This window comes from Peromyscus eremicus, chromosome 11, assembly GCF_949786415.1.
Source record: "Peromyscus eremicus chromosome 11, PerEre_H2_v1, whole genome shotgun sequence".
NCBI lineage: Eukaryota > Metazoa > Chordata > Mammalia > Rodentia > Cricetidae > Peromyscus > Peromyscus eremicus.
In genome coordinates, this window is record NC_081427.1 from 34,031,490 (window position 1) to 34,049,125 (window position 17,636).

Sequence of the window (17,636 nt, forward strand, 5' to 3'; positions counted from 1 at the left end):
GTTGGACCATGGTTATGGAAGGTGGGATTAAGTGAACTCAGCTGGCTAGATTCTTGCTCAGGATGTGCAGGACCTGGCTGGGCTGGGAGGCTGGATGAGGTATATATGGGGCCTGTCAGTTGTGAGTGGAAGGAGCAGAGCTGTTCTGATAGGCCAGGGCGCTGGATGTGGGTCCTGGTACAGTAATTAGCTTTTGAAAGTTGTCACTTTAAGCTTAAGAATTTAGGTTTATTCATGGTCAAGAAATGTTTGTCTTTCAAATACCACTGCACATTTTAGAGTCAAATATCATGCAATCTTAAATAATCTTATCAGGCAAAGTGGAAGACAGAGGGTTAAATAGCTTGTCAATGATCATACTGATGGAAAAATAGAAATGTTTTGCAAATGGAGGAAACAGTAGAAAAATAAAGTTGAAGTTCTAAAAAGTGTTTGAAATTCAGATAGTTTCCTTAGAGACATTTTTAAACAAGATTATCAAACTGTAGTCATCTACCTCCTGATAACACAGACTTAATTTTAATATCTTTGCTGCATGGAACTTAGTCTGAAATTCAGATGCTCAGATATCTTGTTCAGGATTAAAAAGAATCTCTTTCAAAAGAATAAGATACAGAATTATAAAGGAGACTTTGGGGGCCATTCTAAACATTTAAATAAAATCCAAATCTTGTAATAATTATGTAGAAAATTTAATGCGTGAAATCATTTCCTTATATGATGAAGCTATTTAGACAATGTCACTCTACAAAATATTCAAAATGCTTTTCATTCTAAGGCTTTTTATTACTTTCTGTTGTAAGCAACAATGACATCAGAACTTAGGAACAGACTTTCCAAAGATTGTCTCTGCACTTTCAAGTCAGCTGAGGAGAAAACACACTTTCCTTTGTCATGTAAGACAAGGTATTTACAGGTTCCAGAGCACCAGGTATTTTCTTCCCCCCAGGATGGCATTATTATGGCTACCATAATTACCAGTTTAACTTCTTTGGTTTATGAGATACCTTCAGTTTCATCACAAATGGAGATGGACCCTGAAAAAGATGAAAATATATGTATAATTGAGTAATTTATGAGATTGGAGAAATGCTAAAATCAGGAACTTTGGAAGAGATGACTTGGGCTGGTATTGGATTCTAGACTAATTATTTAAGTCTACATGGTAAGAGACTGATACTAAAGAAAATAATGGGAGGTGCCATAGTTGATCTATAGCTCACACTTAACTGCTCCTAGCGTTGTAGGCAAAATTTATACCATCTGGGTTTCTCTCCAAACACAGTTCTGATTATACACAAAGTGGATGAAATTTTAAGTCATCATCCAAGTAATCCAGCGGAATTAAAGCCAACCTCTATAGACAAGTCAACTTAAAAATCTGCACTTCCTCTCATCAAACTCTGTTCTTCATGAGCTTCCTGTAGGTTCTGTGAATGAGCAAGACCTTTTATTTCGCACCTCTTCTCATTCTCAGAATGACTTAGCATGCAGAATATAATTTAAAAGTGGTCTAACTTGAATGACTCTTACTTTGATACATATTTTAAAGTGAGAGTATGGAGCTATAGCATTCATTAGTCTGTTGTGCTGATAAGGACATTGTCACAGGTTTAGTGGTTCAAAATAACACAAATGTGTTCTTTAATTCTAGAGATCTGAAACGTGAATACATACATACATATATATGTATATATATATATATATATATATGTACACACACATACACACACACATATATAATTCTCACCAGCAATAGATGAGCATTTCCCTTACTTCACATCCTTGACAACATTTCATTTGTTTTATTGATCTTAGCTATTCTGACAGGTGTAAGATGAAATCTCAAAGTAATTTTGATTTACATTTCCCTGATGGCTAAGGATGTTGAAGTTTTCTTAAAGTGTTTCTCAGCCATTTGAGTTTCCTCTTTTGAGTATTCTCTGTTTAGATCTGTACCGCATTTTTAATTGGGTTATTTGTTTTCTTTTTTAAAAAGCTTATTCTTTTCTCATACATTACATTCTGACCACAGTTTTCCCTCCTGCCTCTCCTCTCTTTCCTCCACCTCCCCTCTCCCCCAGACCTACTCCTCTTCCTTTTCCCTTCAGAAAAGAGCAGCCCTCCAGGGACTTCAACCAAACATGGCATAACAAATTACAGTAAGAGTAGGCACATACTCACAGCCTTTGCTCCCACTGTTAGGAGTACCATAAGAACACCAAGCTACACAACCATAACGTATAATGCAGAGGACCTAAGTCAGACTCATACAGGCTCCCTGATTGTCAGTTCAGTCTCTGTGAGCCCCTATGAGCCCTGGTTAGTTGATGTCTGTGGGCCATGTTTCTGTGGTGTCCTTGATCCCTCTGGCTCCAACAATCCTTCCTCCCCCTCTTCTGTGGGATTCCTGGAGCTCTACCTGATGGTAGTGTAGAATGGATGAACTAGGCTGCTTCTAAGAAACAAACTGTTCTGTTAGAGCCATTGTGTTACATTGGCTATATTGCAGACCTGAATGACACACCAAATAAAATCCATTTCCCTGAACCAACTGCTACAAATGTCACCAAAAATTGTATAATATTTTAAAACAATGGAGGCAAATTTTCTTTCATATCAACAAGTTCTTTAGCCCAATTTCTGTTAATACTATTTTCCCATTGTGCGTTCAGAAAATGTGCAGTGCAGATACACAGCGGGAAATCCACGGCTTCTCACCTTTGTAACTGAGTGCATGACTTCAGATCCTCGACCTCAGTGCTGCCTCCTCTGGAAGCTTGAACAATTATTTAACAAACCGATGTAAAAGCAGATGCTTAATCCCATTGCAGAAGAACAGTAGGATTACAGTTACATTAAAAAAAAAATGTCAGAAGCCTTGGCATTTTTTCCAAGGAAGGAAAGAACATGGTAACTAAAAGAGTGATGGGAACAAAAACCAAAACACAATAAAGAAAGTTAGGAAAAAGACAGAGTATTTTTAAAAGTAAGTGAAAAATGTAAAGATGTGGTGATTTTATCACCAAAACAATGAAGCAGCAGAATAAGTCATAGGAGGCAAATGATAGTTATACAGAAAGTACAAAAATTTAAGAGAGTTTGAAGAAAACCAGATGTAGGAGAATAAAAGTACAAAACCCAACATTGGGCAATGCAAGAGAAAGTCTAGTAAAATGGTGGAGTGAACGTGAGCCAGAAATTCAACGAAGGTTAAAATAATGTTTGTTTTGATTAGCCTTAATAACAGAAAGGGTCTTACAGCCTTCGTATAGTTTTCCATCTCAAACAACCACAACAAATTTATGGCCAGTTCTACAATGCCGAAGACATCCAGCCACTCCTAAAACTTTCTTCTACATATGGAATTGGAAGAGAACTTTGAGAGTTTATTGTTCTATGTTTTCTTGAGTGAGCAGAGATGAGGTATTTTCAGATATATAAAATTAGCAAGCCATGTTCTCTTGGCCCTAAGAAATGGACAAATACAGGGTGGCATAACATTTGGCTAATCACACTGATGGAGATGGGCTGAAAACAGTGAGGCTGCTTGCCTGGAACAGTGGATATGTGCCCTGCCCGCAGGCAGACAGATTAGATGACATTTTTTGGGGTCCTTTATAGTTTTGAAATTACCATTAAGATTGTAATCTGGAAATGGTTCATTTCCCAGCTGGTGGATCAACTGACTATTCTCTGAGTTGAACAAGATAGTTTCCAATTATTTGCATCGATTAGGGAAATAGTGGCATGGGATGAATAAAGCAGCATGCTGGGAACATCCAAGTAGAATTTTATTTTTCTTTGAAGCTGTAGTTAAGTGGTACTTAAGAAGTTCTAAACAAAGATGTCTTTTCAGATTAAACCAGTTCTTTGGTATCACTGACCTTGTCTAACTCTATCTTCATTTATCGGCCAGTATAGAGACTTTAGATTAAAGAAATAATTACTGAAACGAGATTCGAAATGCAGTGCCAAGTCCAAACACAGGGCTTCCCAAACTTTTATCTTGTCCTATTTCTTATTCAAAGAAATTACCAGATTTCTGGACAGAGCCATGATACCTGAAAGACATTGTGCTCATCATCAACATATGGGCATTCAAATGTTCACCAAAATTAATTGGTAAAGAGTTGTTTCATCAGGCTGTTCTTACAGCTTCTATAAAGCAGTAAAAACAGATTTTTCAATAAAGCCAAACGAGCGCAGTTATCTTTAAAAATTTAAAGGGAAGAATTTCACAGTGACGGTTATTTGAGATATATTTGAACTTACATACATTTATGTTCCCAAAACTTGCCAATTAAATAAAAAACATTACCAGGAATTCACATGGTATATTATACCACAAGAGCCAGACTATTTTGGAAAATGAAATCCCTTGCAGGAGTATGTTAGCATACTAAAAATCTTGGTGACCACTGGTTCAGGGAGTCCACTGATTGATGTGCCATACAGTAAGCCTAGTGATGTAATTGCTGCATTGATTACTAGAATTCTTCATGTTTCTCTGGTCCCAGGCTACAATTGCCTGGTCTGTGTTCAGACGCTCCCATGGACATTCTACCTGATTCAAAGCCAAAGCTAGCATTCTTACAACTGTAGGTTACTGTTACTGACCCTTTCTATTGTTGTTCTCTCTTGGCTCATTGTGCTCTAGTTGTACCAGGTAGTTTGCGGTTTCTCACACATATCAAGCATTCCCTTCCTGGAAGGATATGGACATCACTTTCTCCTCACACTTTCTTTGAGGATCCATTCAAAAACATCACATTCCTTAATCTTCCTGTGTAAAAGAATTAGGTGTACCTTATTCAAGGTTCCCGTCATTCTGGTTGAACTTTTGTCTGTGACAGTGACTGATTTTCAGAAGGTAAGAGTTTTATTTGGCTACCTGGACAGCTACAATGCTTAGAACAGTGTGTAGTAAATGTTCTCTCTCTGTATTTATTGAACAAATGAATTCAAGGCATTTATATGTGAAGCCCAAGTGGGAATTAATCATTTATTTATAATGTTGTCTTTATAGATTCTGTGACAAGTCATAGCTATCCTTAAGGAAACGTCATTTTTTTCCATATTGTTCCCCCTGTCAGTGAGGGACCATCCAACCAGTTTCCAAACATTCAGAGTGGTCTTAATATATATATATATATATATATATATATATATATATATATATATATATATTTATGTGTGTGTGTGTGTGTGTATTATTATTATACTACCCTGCATCATCTTGTTCCTTCTTTGTGTTTATGCCATATATGCCATATATTCAGGCTCTTTTATGGTTATGAATCTTGCTTCCTGCTTCTTTTTTACCATAATGTATTAAAGTTGTATTTTATGACCTTGTTTTAACATTTTAACACAGAAAATGTGTTCAAACATATGCACAGAGGAAACCATTTTCTTTCACTTAAAAGTTCATTGTTTAGTTTTGATCTTAAAAGAAATTAAAACATTCTCATAGGCTTAAAATAGCCTGGAATGTAGATGCCGCATCTACTGTGACTAATCTATAAGTTATTACTTGTTTATCAGCTATCTCATTGCTTTGAAAGTTGCCATAATCACCTGTGGCAGTCTAGCATCTCTCAGGCTGTGGGTTCTCTGGGCAAGACTGATGCACACTCTATGAGCATGATGGTCTCTAACTACAGTCAGTCTCATGGTGTATCTAAAAATACTTAGAGTGCTGTAGATTTCTTAACTAAAGCATGCGATGTCCATGCTTATTTCTGAAACTTGCCATCCTGTGAAACTCACAGTTCTCCTTATATTTATAGACCTTTTGTGACAGCCTCTTGGTTAGTAATTTCTCCCAGGATAAATAAGAAACAAAAACTGAAAAAGACTTTCATTCCTGGAAAAAAATGTGTGAACTGGCAAAATGAAGGTTACTAAAGAGAAATGTCCAATTTCCTAGAATTGCTGAAGACCATGTAGTTGGGGCCACAACAATGGTGATAATTAGTCACCGGCATCATCCCCCCACCATGTACTAAGTCCCCACTCTCTTTCAACCACTGGGTTGCTTAGCTCAGTCTTTTCACAAATTGGTCCTAATAGGTAATTGTTATTGTTGATCATCACAGTTGATGGATGAAGGAATGAAAATTCTAACAATGAACTTTTCCACAATCATGTGACAAGACCAGGACCCAGATGGTTTTTGTTCATTGCCATAATGCATGTTTTGAACCTCACTTATTTGCCTTTCATTTTCCCCATGTTTCTTCAGAGCTATGGAAAAGTTTCATAGAAATTTGATAATTTTTGGTCATAGCTATGATGACATAGGTTGGGGGAAACTCCACTGAGAAATGCCATGTGTATTAGATCTTTGAGAGTGCTATGGGAACCTGTCAGAACGTGATGATTTAATTTTCTTTCTCTTGACTGGTTGTGGATTTGCTGAACAAAAGGAGAAAAAAGAATCCCATTTCTTTCATTGTCTGGCCTTGTCTTGCTCCGAAGTCATTTTTTTTTTTTCTAAATATGAACTTGTTTTAATTTTGGGAAAGTATTGTTAGAAATATCTTCCCTAATACGTGACAGTTTTATTTAGACAGCATGTATTTAATGGGAGTCTATGATGTGTATGATGCTCCGCTGAATCTCAGGAGGGACGACTGGATCATGCTAATGTCCCTGTGGTCTGGGATCCATCTCATTTCAACAGCCACATAACCCAACCTCGATGTTACTCAAACATTTCTGGCAGTCGCATAAGAAAATGAAAAGGAACAAATAATTTTTAAGGTATTTATTTATTTCAATGAGTGTGTGTGGATGCAAGTATGTGATTTCCATGGTGCACGTGTGGTTGTTAGTCTCCCTTTCTTCGGCTGTACGATATAGACTAGCTGGTCTATAAACTTCTGGGAGATCCTCCCATCTTTACCTCCAACCTTGCAATAGAAGTCCTGGGATTGGTGATGTGCACCACTACCTCTGGCTTTTTTTTTTTTTTGGAGACAGGGTTTCTCTGTGTAGCTTTGCACCTTTCCTGGAACTCACTCTGTAGACCAGGCTGGCCTCGAACTCACAGAGATCCGCCTGGCTCTGCCTCCCGAGTGCTGGGATTAAAGGCGTGTGCCACCACCGCCAGCGCTGCCTCTGGCTTTTTAAAGATGAGGATTCTGCAGATCAAACTCAGGTCATCAAGCTTGGCAGCAAGAACCTTTACCTGCTGTGTCATCTCACCTGCCCCTCTAATTCAGTTTATATTAATGAAAATCGTATAAAATTTAAAAAGTCACTTCCGTAGATGAACTCATCACATTTCAAGGGCTCAGTAATCATTTATGGCTGGCGAGTATTTCATTGCCCATCACTCACCTTATAACTTCAACATGATTTATGTCTTTTTTAACAAATTTCAACCAAGAAGGCACATTCCACGTCATGATTTGTAGTTTGCCTACAATGGACATATTCTGGATTCAGTATGGTGATATTTCACCCAATTGGTTTAAGTCAGATAGATAATTCTGTTCTTTTGTGTGTATGCTGTGATAGCAAAAGGTAGTTCAAGTTAAAGTATTTATTCTTTTAGAACATTAAGTTTATTTTTAACATTGTTAAAGTATTCTACATTCTTCTCTCTTATTTACCCTAACTCTTTCTACTTCTACATTTAGAAATAAGAAAAAAATAATTATAAAGGGCTATAAATCAAAATAAATTTGGAATGTTTCCCCATCGCTCTCAAAATCTTTTAAATGCCATTGGTAATCTCCAGCCATTAGTAACATAAATATTATCCATTACTAGAAAATGACAGATGTGAAAAAATATTTTCTTAGCTGCTATTCTTTGGGGTTTTGCCAAATGCTACTTTGGGTTTTGGGGCTTGATGTTACGAATATATACGCTCTGTGATTCATGCTTTTTGTGATAAATTTCCCTGGATGATCTTCAAGATGGGAGTCGGGATTACAGGAGACTTGACACAGGATGCTATCTATATATGATGTGGGGAGCCAGACACTGGGATGCGAGCAAGTGAATCTTCCATTTTAGGAAGTTTCTGGAGCCATTTGATGCTTAATTCCATACGGACATTGAACAAAATTTTAATCCTTCTTGCATATATGCAGAGCCTAGAACAGGGTACAGTGTGATTTTTCTCTACCTTCCTTTGGTGGTTGGACTGCCCTTAGTATCTGATATTAGTTTATCACTTTTTTTGAGAAAATCAATTTTGTATTTGAGCTATCTAGGTAGAATAAAGCACCCTGAACTCATTCTAGTTTATTAAGGGACTATAGCAGCACTTCTGTTTCTAAAGAATGATTAAGTCCAAGACAAATTAGGTCCCAGCCTAGTGACATGAACCTTTTTGGTCTGAAATTTGGGCCTTTCTGGTATGAAACTTTATAAACTGAGATGTAAGGTTTTGACAGAAACATTGATTTACCTTGATCCTTTTTTTAAACCTCTGTTGTTTTTTAAGAATGTTAACTATTAGATTAATAGCTAGAGGTAGTGGAGGACTCAGGCAAAACAAGGTATTCTAGACATGAGAGGGGCCCATTGCACGCATCAACCCATCACTCCACATCAGCTCCCAGCATCATCAACAGAAGCAGGAGCTGGAAGAGGTTGAAGTATGTACCCTACATTAGTTGAAAAATCTACCCCATGCAGGAGCATCCATAGACCTGTAACTATTTTCTGCTTATGCTTGGCTGGCGTGTGATCTCTTCTAGATGTAATTAACTTTATTATTGCTGTTATTAATAAAAAACCGCTAGCCATATCACAGTATCAGACCCCATTCTTCATTTGATCTGTCCGAATTACAGCTGTCCCCTTACGTCTTTCTTTCCCAGTCCTAGCCACAAGAATAATTATACTTTTAACTGTCTGAACCGTAAACACAACCTTCTTTGACCTAGCCGGAGGAGGGGACCCTATTCTCTGTCAACACCTATTTTGATTCTTCAGTCACCCAGAAGTATATATTCTAAGTCTCCCAGGCTTTGGGATTATTTCCCACATTGTAACCTACTATTCAGATGAAAAGGAACCATTTGGATATATAGGTAGAGTATGAGCTATGATACCTGTTGGCTTTTTAGGATTTATTGTATGAGCTCACCACATATTTACAGTAGGTCTTGATGTAGACACCTGAGCTTTCTTTACATCAGCTACAGTAATTTTTGCAATTCCAACTGGAGTAAAAGTTTTCAGTTGACTTACTACACTCCATGGAGGAAATGTTAAAGGTTCCCTGCACTGTAATTGCATGCATAAGATCTGCATAAGATCAAGCCTTGTAAAGTCTCAGTGTGGAGAGGGGAGGGGCTTACAAAGTCCCACCATTAGCTAAAATGCTATTGGCAGTTGATACCTGCTGGGGAGCTAGAGTGGAGCCCTATGCACATGCTGGCAGCACTGAGTGGACTTGGTGGGTTTAAAAAGGTATGTAAAGTTAGGAGAGGAAAGTTTAGTGGGTATATGGGAGGAGTTGGAGCAGAGGGAGCTTGGTATGAATTTGATCAAAACACATTATGCTCATGTAAGAAATTCCTAAAGAATACATTTCTTATAAGGGACAAACCTAAAAGGAAATCTCAGCTTTCAGACGGAGTAAATGGGAGTTTAATTTTTTTTCCCATTTGGAATTGCTAGGTACAGTAATACTGATTCCACTCCTCATTGTACTCGAATTATAGACATCACTGGGATGCCACTATGAAATGTCTAAAATTCCTTTCTGTAAGCTCTACCTATTTTTAGTGAAAGACTGGCCTGAATTTCCTGGGTTTCTTGGGTGAAGATATTTGGTGTTCATGACAAAGCTGCTCTTTTTCCAAGCACTTCCTGGGTACCCTCCAGTTTCAGTCTTTGATCGTTGGACGGCTTGGGTCCCTTGTGTTCATCACTCACGTCTCCTTTGAAAACTCTCATCTACTTCCATAGTTTCATACTCGGTGATTTCAATGGAATCTATGTACTAAAACTCATTCCTTATGAAAATAACTAAAAAAAAAAAGGTTTTTGTTTTAATGGAACTGAGCAAATGAAGCCAGAAAGCTTGGTGAGAGGGTTTCACTGTCTTTAGGCTATCTTATGTTTGGATACCTAGAAATTGCAACACTAATTTTCAAGAGTCACATTTTGATTTTTATTGCTTTTTCTTAGAGGTATTGTTTCTTGACCTCCTCTTATTACTGCGCTTCAATCTCTCTAAGCTGCTGAAACCTTAGTTTCTCCATTGAAACCCATCATGTCTTGCATTTCTAACTCATTTAACATGGGACACCCTTATGAAAAAATTTATTATCAACTAATTATGGGAAATTGGCCCATATTATTATATACACAGAGGAAGACCATGATCTTCTATCTTCAAGCTAAAGGTTCATGAGGCCCAGTAGTTTAATTCTAGCCTGCATACGAAGTACATAGAATAAGGCATCCTATTCCAAGGGTAGGAAAAGACTTATGTCCCACCCCAAGCAAGTATGTAAGAAGTGAATGAGTCCTCATCTCCTGTTTTTCTTTTGTAAATGATATTCAGATTCTCAGTGGATTAGATGATGCCCATTCATTGGGGTTGGCAATCTACTGCATATCCTGATTCAAGTGCTCATCTTATAGATGCATCCATAACTAATGTTTTATCTTCATTTGGTTGTTGGTCAAACTAACATATAAAATTAACTGCTTAAACTGACATGAAATTTAATTTGTCACTAAGTAATCTAAATAAGAATATTAGTCTCAGAGTCTCTGTTTGGGAGGCAATGTTTGATAAGACATGGTCATGAGCTTAGACCACTTCTTATTTAGTCTTATGAGTATCATCTGAAATGATTTTTTTAAACTTTTAACTGACAAAGTAAAAATCCACCAAGTTTTATAATTAATTAGCACTAAATATTGATAAAGTTAACCATTTTACTTCATTCTTTTCATGAAAAGACTGAAATCAATATCAATATAACTGAACTGACAGGATTCTCAAGGCACATGCCATGGCATCTTAACATTTCCCATTTGTTTTTATCTTTTCCAGAGATCTGGGTCTAATCTTAGCTATTGTGGAAAAGATAACTTATGACATTAGTTAAAAGTCATGTTTTGTTTCCCATAGTCTTAGGTTGTTTAATGCTCACAAAAGCCCTCTCAAAAACAAACAAACAAACAAACAAACAAAACAAAAAAACATTGTTGACTAGCTAAGTTGATCAATTCTAGGAAAATTGGAAAGAGGTAATAATAAATTTAATTTGTGACAACCACAACAGCCCACTCAATAAAGACACAGGTCATGGTTGAAGGTTCCTCCAATTTTGTCAGAAGACTTTGCTATTGCCTGTGCTTCCAACAGCGTGACAGGGTTCATTAGTTTATGGAAGTAACCCTAGAGGATCAAGGGAAGCTAACTATTGCTACTAAAGGTCTATTTTCACACTTTTCTCTACATTTCTAGAGTTGATTCCCAGAATGCCACAGTGACCATCTGAACAAACAGGTCCACACTAAGCACAGGTGTTGGCGGCTGAAGGCATTTGCCTTAACCTTATCTTTTTTTTTTTAACCTCCTCTTCTTCTACTTCCCCATTATCATCTTCTTCATTCTCCCCCTCCCTTTCTCTTCCTTCTTTTTATCTTATTCTTCCTCCTTGTTGAAGCACTGTATCTTTGGCCAAAAGAGTGCTATTGTGGTTGAGAAAAATCTCAACTGTTGACATTTTCACACTGGCAATCTCCATAAAATATATTGGCTTGATTTTTTCCATTTCAATTTTCTGACAGTCACTGGTTATTTATACGGATCCTAAAATTCTTTACTTGACCCACAAAGAAACTACTTTCTGGAATAGTCTCTTACAACAGTTTGAAAGTGAGTCCAGATGCCTCAGGTTGCTCTGATTATGTGCCTCAATGCATTTATGAATCTGAATTTATTTAATGCCAAAACAATGAAAATTTTGGTTGTAATATTTAAAAATCTCATAAAAATATTATAACTCCTAAGGAGAACATTTAACTATTTCATAAAAAGCTTAAGGCGTGTGAGAAAATCTAATCAAAACATCTAGGTAGTATAAAATTTAGAAGATAAAAATAAAATGCAGCAAAATCTTTGCATTCACTTTATACCAACAATTCAATGATGTATTTTTCCTTTTAATATTTATCTGTTATCTTGTTTTTATAATTTACTTTAAATTATAAACAGGGTAAAGTAACAGACTAGAAGTGGGCTGCATGTGGACTGGTAAGAGAAGAGTTAGAATAAGAAAAATAAAAATGACATTAAGAGGACCAGCTTTGGAAATGGACATGGGTGGTGACGTTTAACAGAAGTGGAGAGAAATGGGCAGGTGCTGCCCAGGAAAGAAGGGAGTCTGGTTCAACACAGCTTCAACTGCAGAGCTCCCAGGAAGGATGAGAGAGAGTGGAAGTCTCAGCTCAGAGGCACACATGTGATCCTTCCGAACAGACTGTCTTATTTGTCCTATCCTCAGCACAAGCCCACAGCCCTCAGTGATTTCTTCAGCAGGTGGGTCAAAAAGGAAAAGGAATCCCATGTCATTACTCTATATGACTTGGAGAACAGTGATCCAGCATCAACTCGAGAGCCTATTGTTTAATACTGAGCTCTGAGGGAACAAGCCCAAGTCTGGGATCCTGAATTTATCCTACCACAGACCCAGGATGTGAAATAACCCTAGGAAGCAGTTGTGGAGAGTAGGAGGGCTGGCCATTGTCAAGATGAAATGTGCCAGGGTCAGGAGACTGAGTTTAGTCAGTGAAATACACAGAGACAGGTCTCATCAATGAAGAATAACCCTAGAGTTTGATAGCCCTAAGCTCAATGCTGCCTGGAGCCACTTATTTATCATATACTACTGGAGAGCCCAGAAGCTCTGGACATCCATGGCTGTATCTCTCTAGCTTGGTAATTAATGTGAGATCTTGAGAGCACAAAGACATATCCTCTACCTGTCTAGATCTCAGAGCTATGGTTACAACCCATCCTCCAGAAAATCTGGGAGACAACCTTCAACCAAAATACTCAACCTAGGAGGTGTGATTTGAGGAGTATTGGGTGAAAGAGACAACCTACTCAACTCACAAATTACAAAGTATGAGACCTGCAGAGGCCCCTGTTACTTAGAAAAGGAAGGACAAGTCTGGTGGATATTAGACACTTGTCCAAAGTAGACACAACAGTAGGAAAGGATAAATTGCAGGCAAGATAAGAATCAACAGTTGAACTGATGCCCCCAAGCCATGCATGTAACTGGAAGTTTCTAGCTTTTGAGGACCCAGAAAGAAACTTCCAACACTTAATATTTCTTTTTCCTTTTTTGTTTCTCTCGGAGCTGAGGACTGAACCCAGGACCTTGTGCTTGCCCTGGGCTAAATCTACCACTGAGCTAAATCCCCAACCCTCTTTTTCTTTTTTCATTGTTGCCTTTATGCCTCTCCTTTTATTCTCCCTTTCCTATACTTTTAGTAGTATTTTTACTCTATTGTAATAAAAATTTAGATTAAACAAATTTCACTTCATACATTCCTCTAATTTTATTAATATATTTAAAAAATACCAGGCAAGCCACTTTTTCTTTTTTATCTTTTCCTTATTTTTTCTTCTTTGGTCCCTGTGTCTCATTCTCTTTTCTTTCCTCTATGCGTTCATTTCTGTATTTTGTATAGTGTGATGTGGTTGCTGCTATAGGAGGTTTCTTCCCCCTCTCTCTCTAAGTGGCCCTGAGGATTGAGCACATAGAGTAGGATATTCAATGAGAAGATCTTCATATAAAACTAGAAGAGATATCCAAACATAATGATGTTCAACTTACCAAACAGAAACATAAGCATCACAAAACAAATTAGACACCGTGATTCCTCCAAAGGACTATAACTGCTGAGTTAGAAGAGTCTGTAATAGATAGCATGTCAGATGAGGATTTTAAAAAACCTACTAGTGAAAAATAATCAACAAACTCAAAGAGGCTATGAATAAGCATACAAATTCAATTCAGAATCTGGAGAGGGAGATCAGGTGAAAAAGTCAGAAAAATGAATAAAAATTCTAACCAATTATAAATCTTGCAACTTATGGTGACTGGCCTGTCCATATATGCCAAATGGTGTAATGTTGGCACTAATATCTTGGAAGTAACCAACAACGTCTGATTGGACTTAAGTGCTATTCAATATGGGGGAACTTATGCCTGGTATTGCAAATCTAGCCAAGAATTTATGACTAAAGAGGTTATCTACTCTACAGGATAAATATGACAGTATATAAAAAAACATAAAGATGAAAAAAAACCCCTCATATTCCCTTAGTCCTGAGGTATAGCCCGTTATGTTAGCCATTTCACATGCACTTGCTAAAAACTTGGAATGTAGCTAGTGTGAAATGAAAATGATTGCTTATATAAAATACTCATCAAACACCACAGACTTAGTTTGAAAAATAAGAGTGCAAAATATTCTACCAATGTTTTACAAATTGATCACAGAGTGAAATAACATTTTAAAATGTTGAGTTAAGTATGTTAACTTTACCCATTAAAACAAATTTTACTTGTCTCTCAGTTTTCAATTAGAGAATTAGATATTTAAAAATTAGACATTAGAAAATTAAAAATTATGTATGTAGCTTGTATCAAGCTTCTACTAGACTGGACAGTGTTGGTTTATAATGGATCTGCACTGTATACAATACATTATATATAATGCATCTTTTCCTATGCATAAGAAGAGAATCTGCAACTACAACTTTATTAAACAAACAATTCCTAACTGCACCCTAAATACTTACCCTTATATCTACAGATAAGTGCGTCTCTCACTCTGCAGCAAAGAAGCCTCTCTATTCTGCAAGCAGAGACCACTACAGAACACCACAACTGGTCAAAATAAAGAGAACAGCTGATCATGGGTTGCCCAGCCTCAAAGGATATGCCAATAATACATTGCAATTCCTGTATCTGAAGCTCAGGGAACCTTGTGGAAGAGGAGGTGGAAAGATAAGATTGTGAGGACCAGAGTACCAGGCAACCTGTTGTGACATTGTGACTCCTAGAAAAGACTGGGATATTTCAATCATGACACCTGAACAATATGGCTGCCTACAAAAGACCTGAACAAAGGTAGCAACATGCTAATGTGGTTGAGGTAGGAGTAGTGTGGGGGAAGCATCCCTAGACAAAGAGCTACAGCTGGCTGAGGAAGGCTGAGAGCTGAGAATTAGTGTTCTTCAGGGATGAGCCTTGAAACTGATTATTCAATACCAAGTGGTCAGCCATGAAATGATATACACACAATGAACACTAAATGGACTCAGCAGGTTGTAGCTACATATTGATGCAATCACACACACACACACACACACACACACACACACACACATGCGTGTGCACACATATAATGCATATGTATGCATTATAATATATATAGTAATTAAAGAAAAGAGGCCACAAATTTGAAAGAGATTGAGGAGGGGGAGATGGTAGGGGTTTGAGGGAGGAAGAGAAAAGAGGGAGGTGTAACTATATTTTAATTGAAAAATAATTAAAAACTTAAAAAATGTTGTAGGCTAGGAACATGGCTCAGTGGGTATAAGCACTTGCTGCACAACCATGAATACCTGAATTTAAATTCTCTCAGGACCTTCATAAAAAGCTGACCCTGACAGTTTGTGCCTGAAACCTCAACACTGAAGGCAGAGGCAGGCGAATATAAAGCTTGCTGGCTAGCCAGTCTGCTCAAAACAGGAGTGTAAGCATAGTTCAGTAAAGACGCTTGTCTCAAGGCAAAAGACTGTCAAGGATGAAGGAAGACATCAAGTGTCCTGCTCTACACTACATGTATTTACCACTTACTCATCAACACATTGATGTACATTAAACACACACACACACACATACACACACACACACACACACACACACACACACACACACTTGTGATTAACCTGTGTTTTAACAACTTTTTTTTTTTTAATCTACAAGATTACCAAGAACATTTCCTAATGCTGCTAAACGATTTTCTTAGGCATCCTTTTAAAGCATGAAAAAGCATTCTATCTATTCCACTGACAGTAGTATATTTAGTCAACAAATTCCTTATTTGGGACATTAAGGTTGTTCCTAGTGTTAACTTCAAGATGGATATGACTGTATGTAACTCTTTCTCTGTATCAGTTTATTTATTAGAAAAGCATTCCCAGACATGGAATTACTGTGAACTTTTTGAACATTTAAAAGTCTTTAATTAATTTTAATTAATTATTAAGGCCAACTTTTCCCTGGAAAAGCTGTCTCTTGGTTGTTATACTCTCAATAAGGACGATGAAGGGTGTTCTTTGTTTCTGCTGCATCCTTTATCTTTTTCAATTTTTCTAAGGGATTTAGCTTGGTTTCAGAGAAGGAGAATTTCACAGTTTCATGTAAAATAGTTAAGTATTTTTAAAATGATTTACGTTTTCTGGAAAACCTTATAGTCTGTAAGATGTTCGGTTATTCTGATATATCTTGTAGTAGCTTGAAATTACTTTGGGTGCAAGTTCTAAGTGGCTAATGAGTTAATGGTGTAGGATGTGGAAGAATTAAGCAAGTCCAATGCCCTACAAAAGATTCTATTTCATATTTCTAAAAAATGTGTTTAAAATAATTAGTCTTTCAAGTTTGAATTTTTTCTTTTTCTCTTCCTTCCTTCCTTCTTTTCTTTCTTTCTTTCTTTCTTTCTTTCTTTCTTTCTTTCTTTCTTTCTTTCTTTCTTTCTTCCTTTCTTTCTTTTCAAGACAGGGTTTCCCTGTGTAGTCCTGTCTGTCCTGGATCTCGCTCTGTAGACCAGATAGATCATACCAGCCTCAGAACTCATAGAGATCCACCTGCCTCTGCCTCCTGAGTGCTGGGATTAAAGGCGTGGGCCACCACCGTCCAGCTGGTAGTTTGGATTTTGAGCAACTACTTCCCTCACATTTTCTGCCATAACCATTCTGTACGGTTTCCCCCCCTCTGAACTCTCAAGCAAAAATGTCTTTAAAAGCCTCTTCCTGTGTTAATGTGCAAAATAAACAGCGCTCCGCTGGAGCTCAGGGGCTGCTGGAGTGGAATTTACACCAGTGTGTTCTCTGAATAGTGGAACATGTGTTTCTGTCACATCAGACGCAGGCCGATCTGATAAGTGTACCCAACTGCTTTGCTGTTTCAGTGATTCTGAGTTATTCTGGTGGACATTTCTCATAGCTGCAGGCAGAAGCAGGGACACAGTTGGGTTTGGCTGTCCTGGCTGCTTCTCACTTCTTACCGGTTTGCCTAAGGTCCTGGAGCACCGTGTGCCTCAGCCGGCATATATAGCAGGTGTTGGTTGTGGTCCAGGCTGAATCCCGTCATCAGAGCACAGGAAATGCAAGCACATATCATGTCTTTGTGCTTGCTGGCTTTGATTTCTCTTTGCCTTCCTGAGTGTTCCTACTATTTGGAGAACTTGAAGTTGAAAATTGCCATTTTGAGGTAGGGATGTGGGAAGAGGAACAATTATTCCAAAGCAATAGTGACCACAGCAGTTTCCAAAAGTAGCACCATTGCTTCTTCGTGCATATGTGATTTTAATTGACTTGTAATAAACTCAACTGCTTATGG

The 17,636-nt window shown here is 37.5% G+C and overlaps 1 long non-coding RNA gene across 4 annotated transcripts in view; it reads left to right on the plus strand.

Annotated features, from left to right (window-relative positions):
* Window positions 1-12,214: 12,214 nt before the first annotated feature.
* LOC131921743 (uncharacterized) overlaps window positions 12,215-17,636 on the plus strand; it is a 32,971-nt gene continuing 27,549 nt past the window's right edge. For 3 of the 4 annotated variants that reach the window (XR_009382080.1, XR_009382078.1, XR_009382079.1), the window contains exons 1-2: window positions 12,215-12,532; window positions 14,824-15,140. This is a non-coding gene — a long non-coding RNA (uncharacterized LOC131921743). The remainder of the gene's footprint in view (window positions 12,533-14,823; window positions 15,141-17,636) is intronic. The other variant, XR_009382081.1, reaches the window with a different exon arrangement.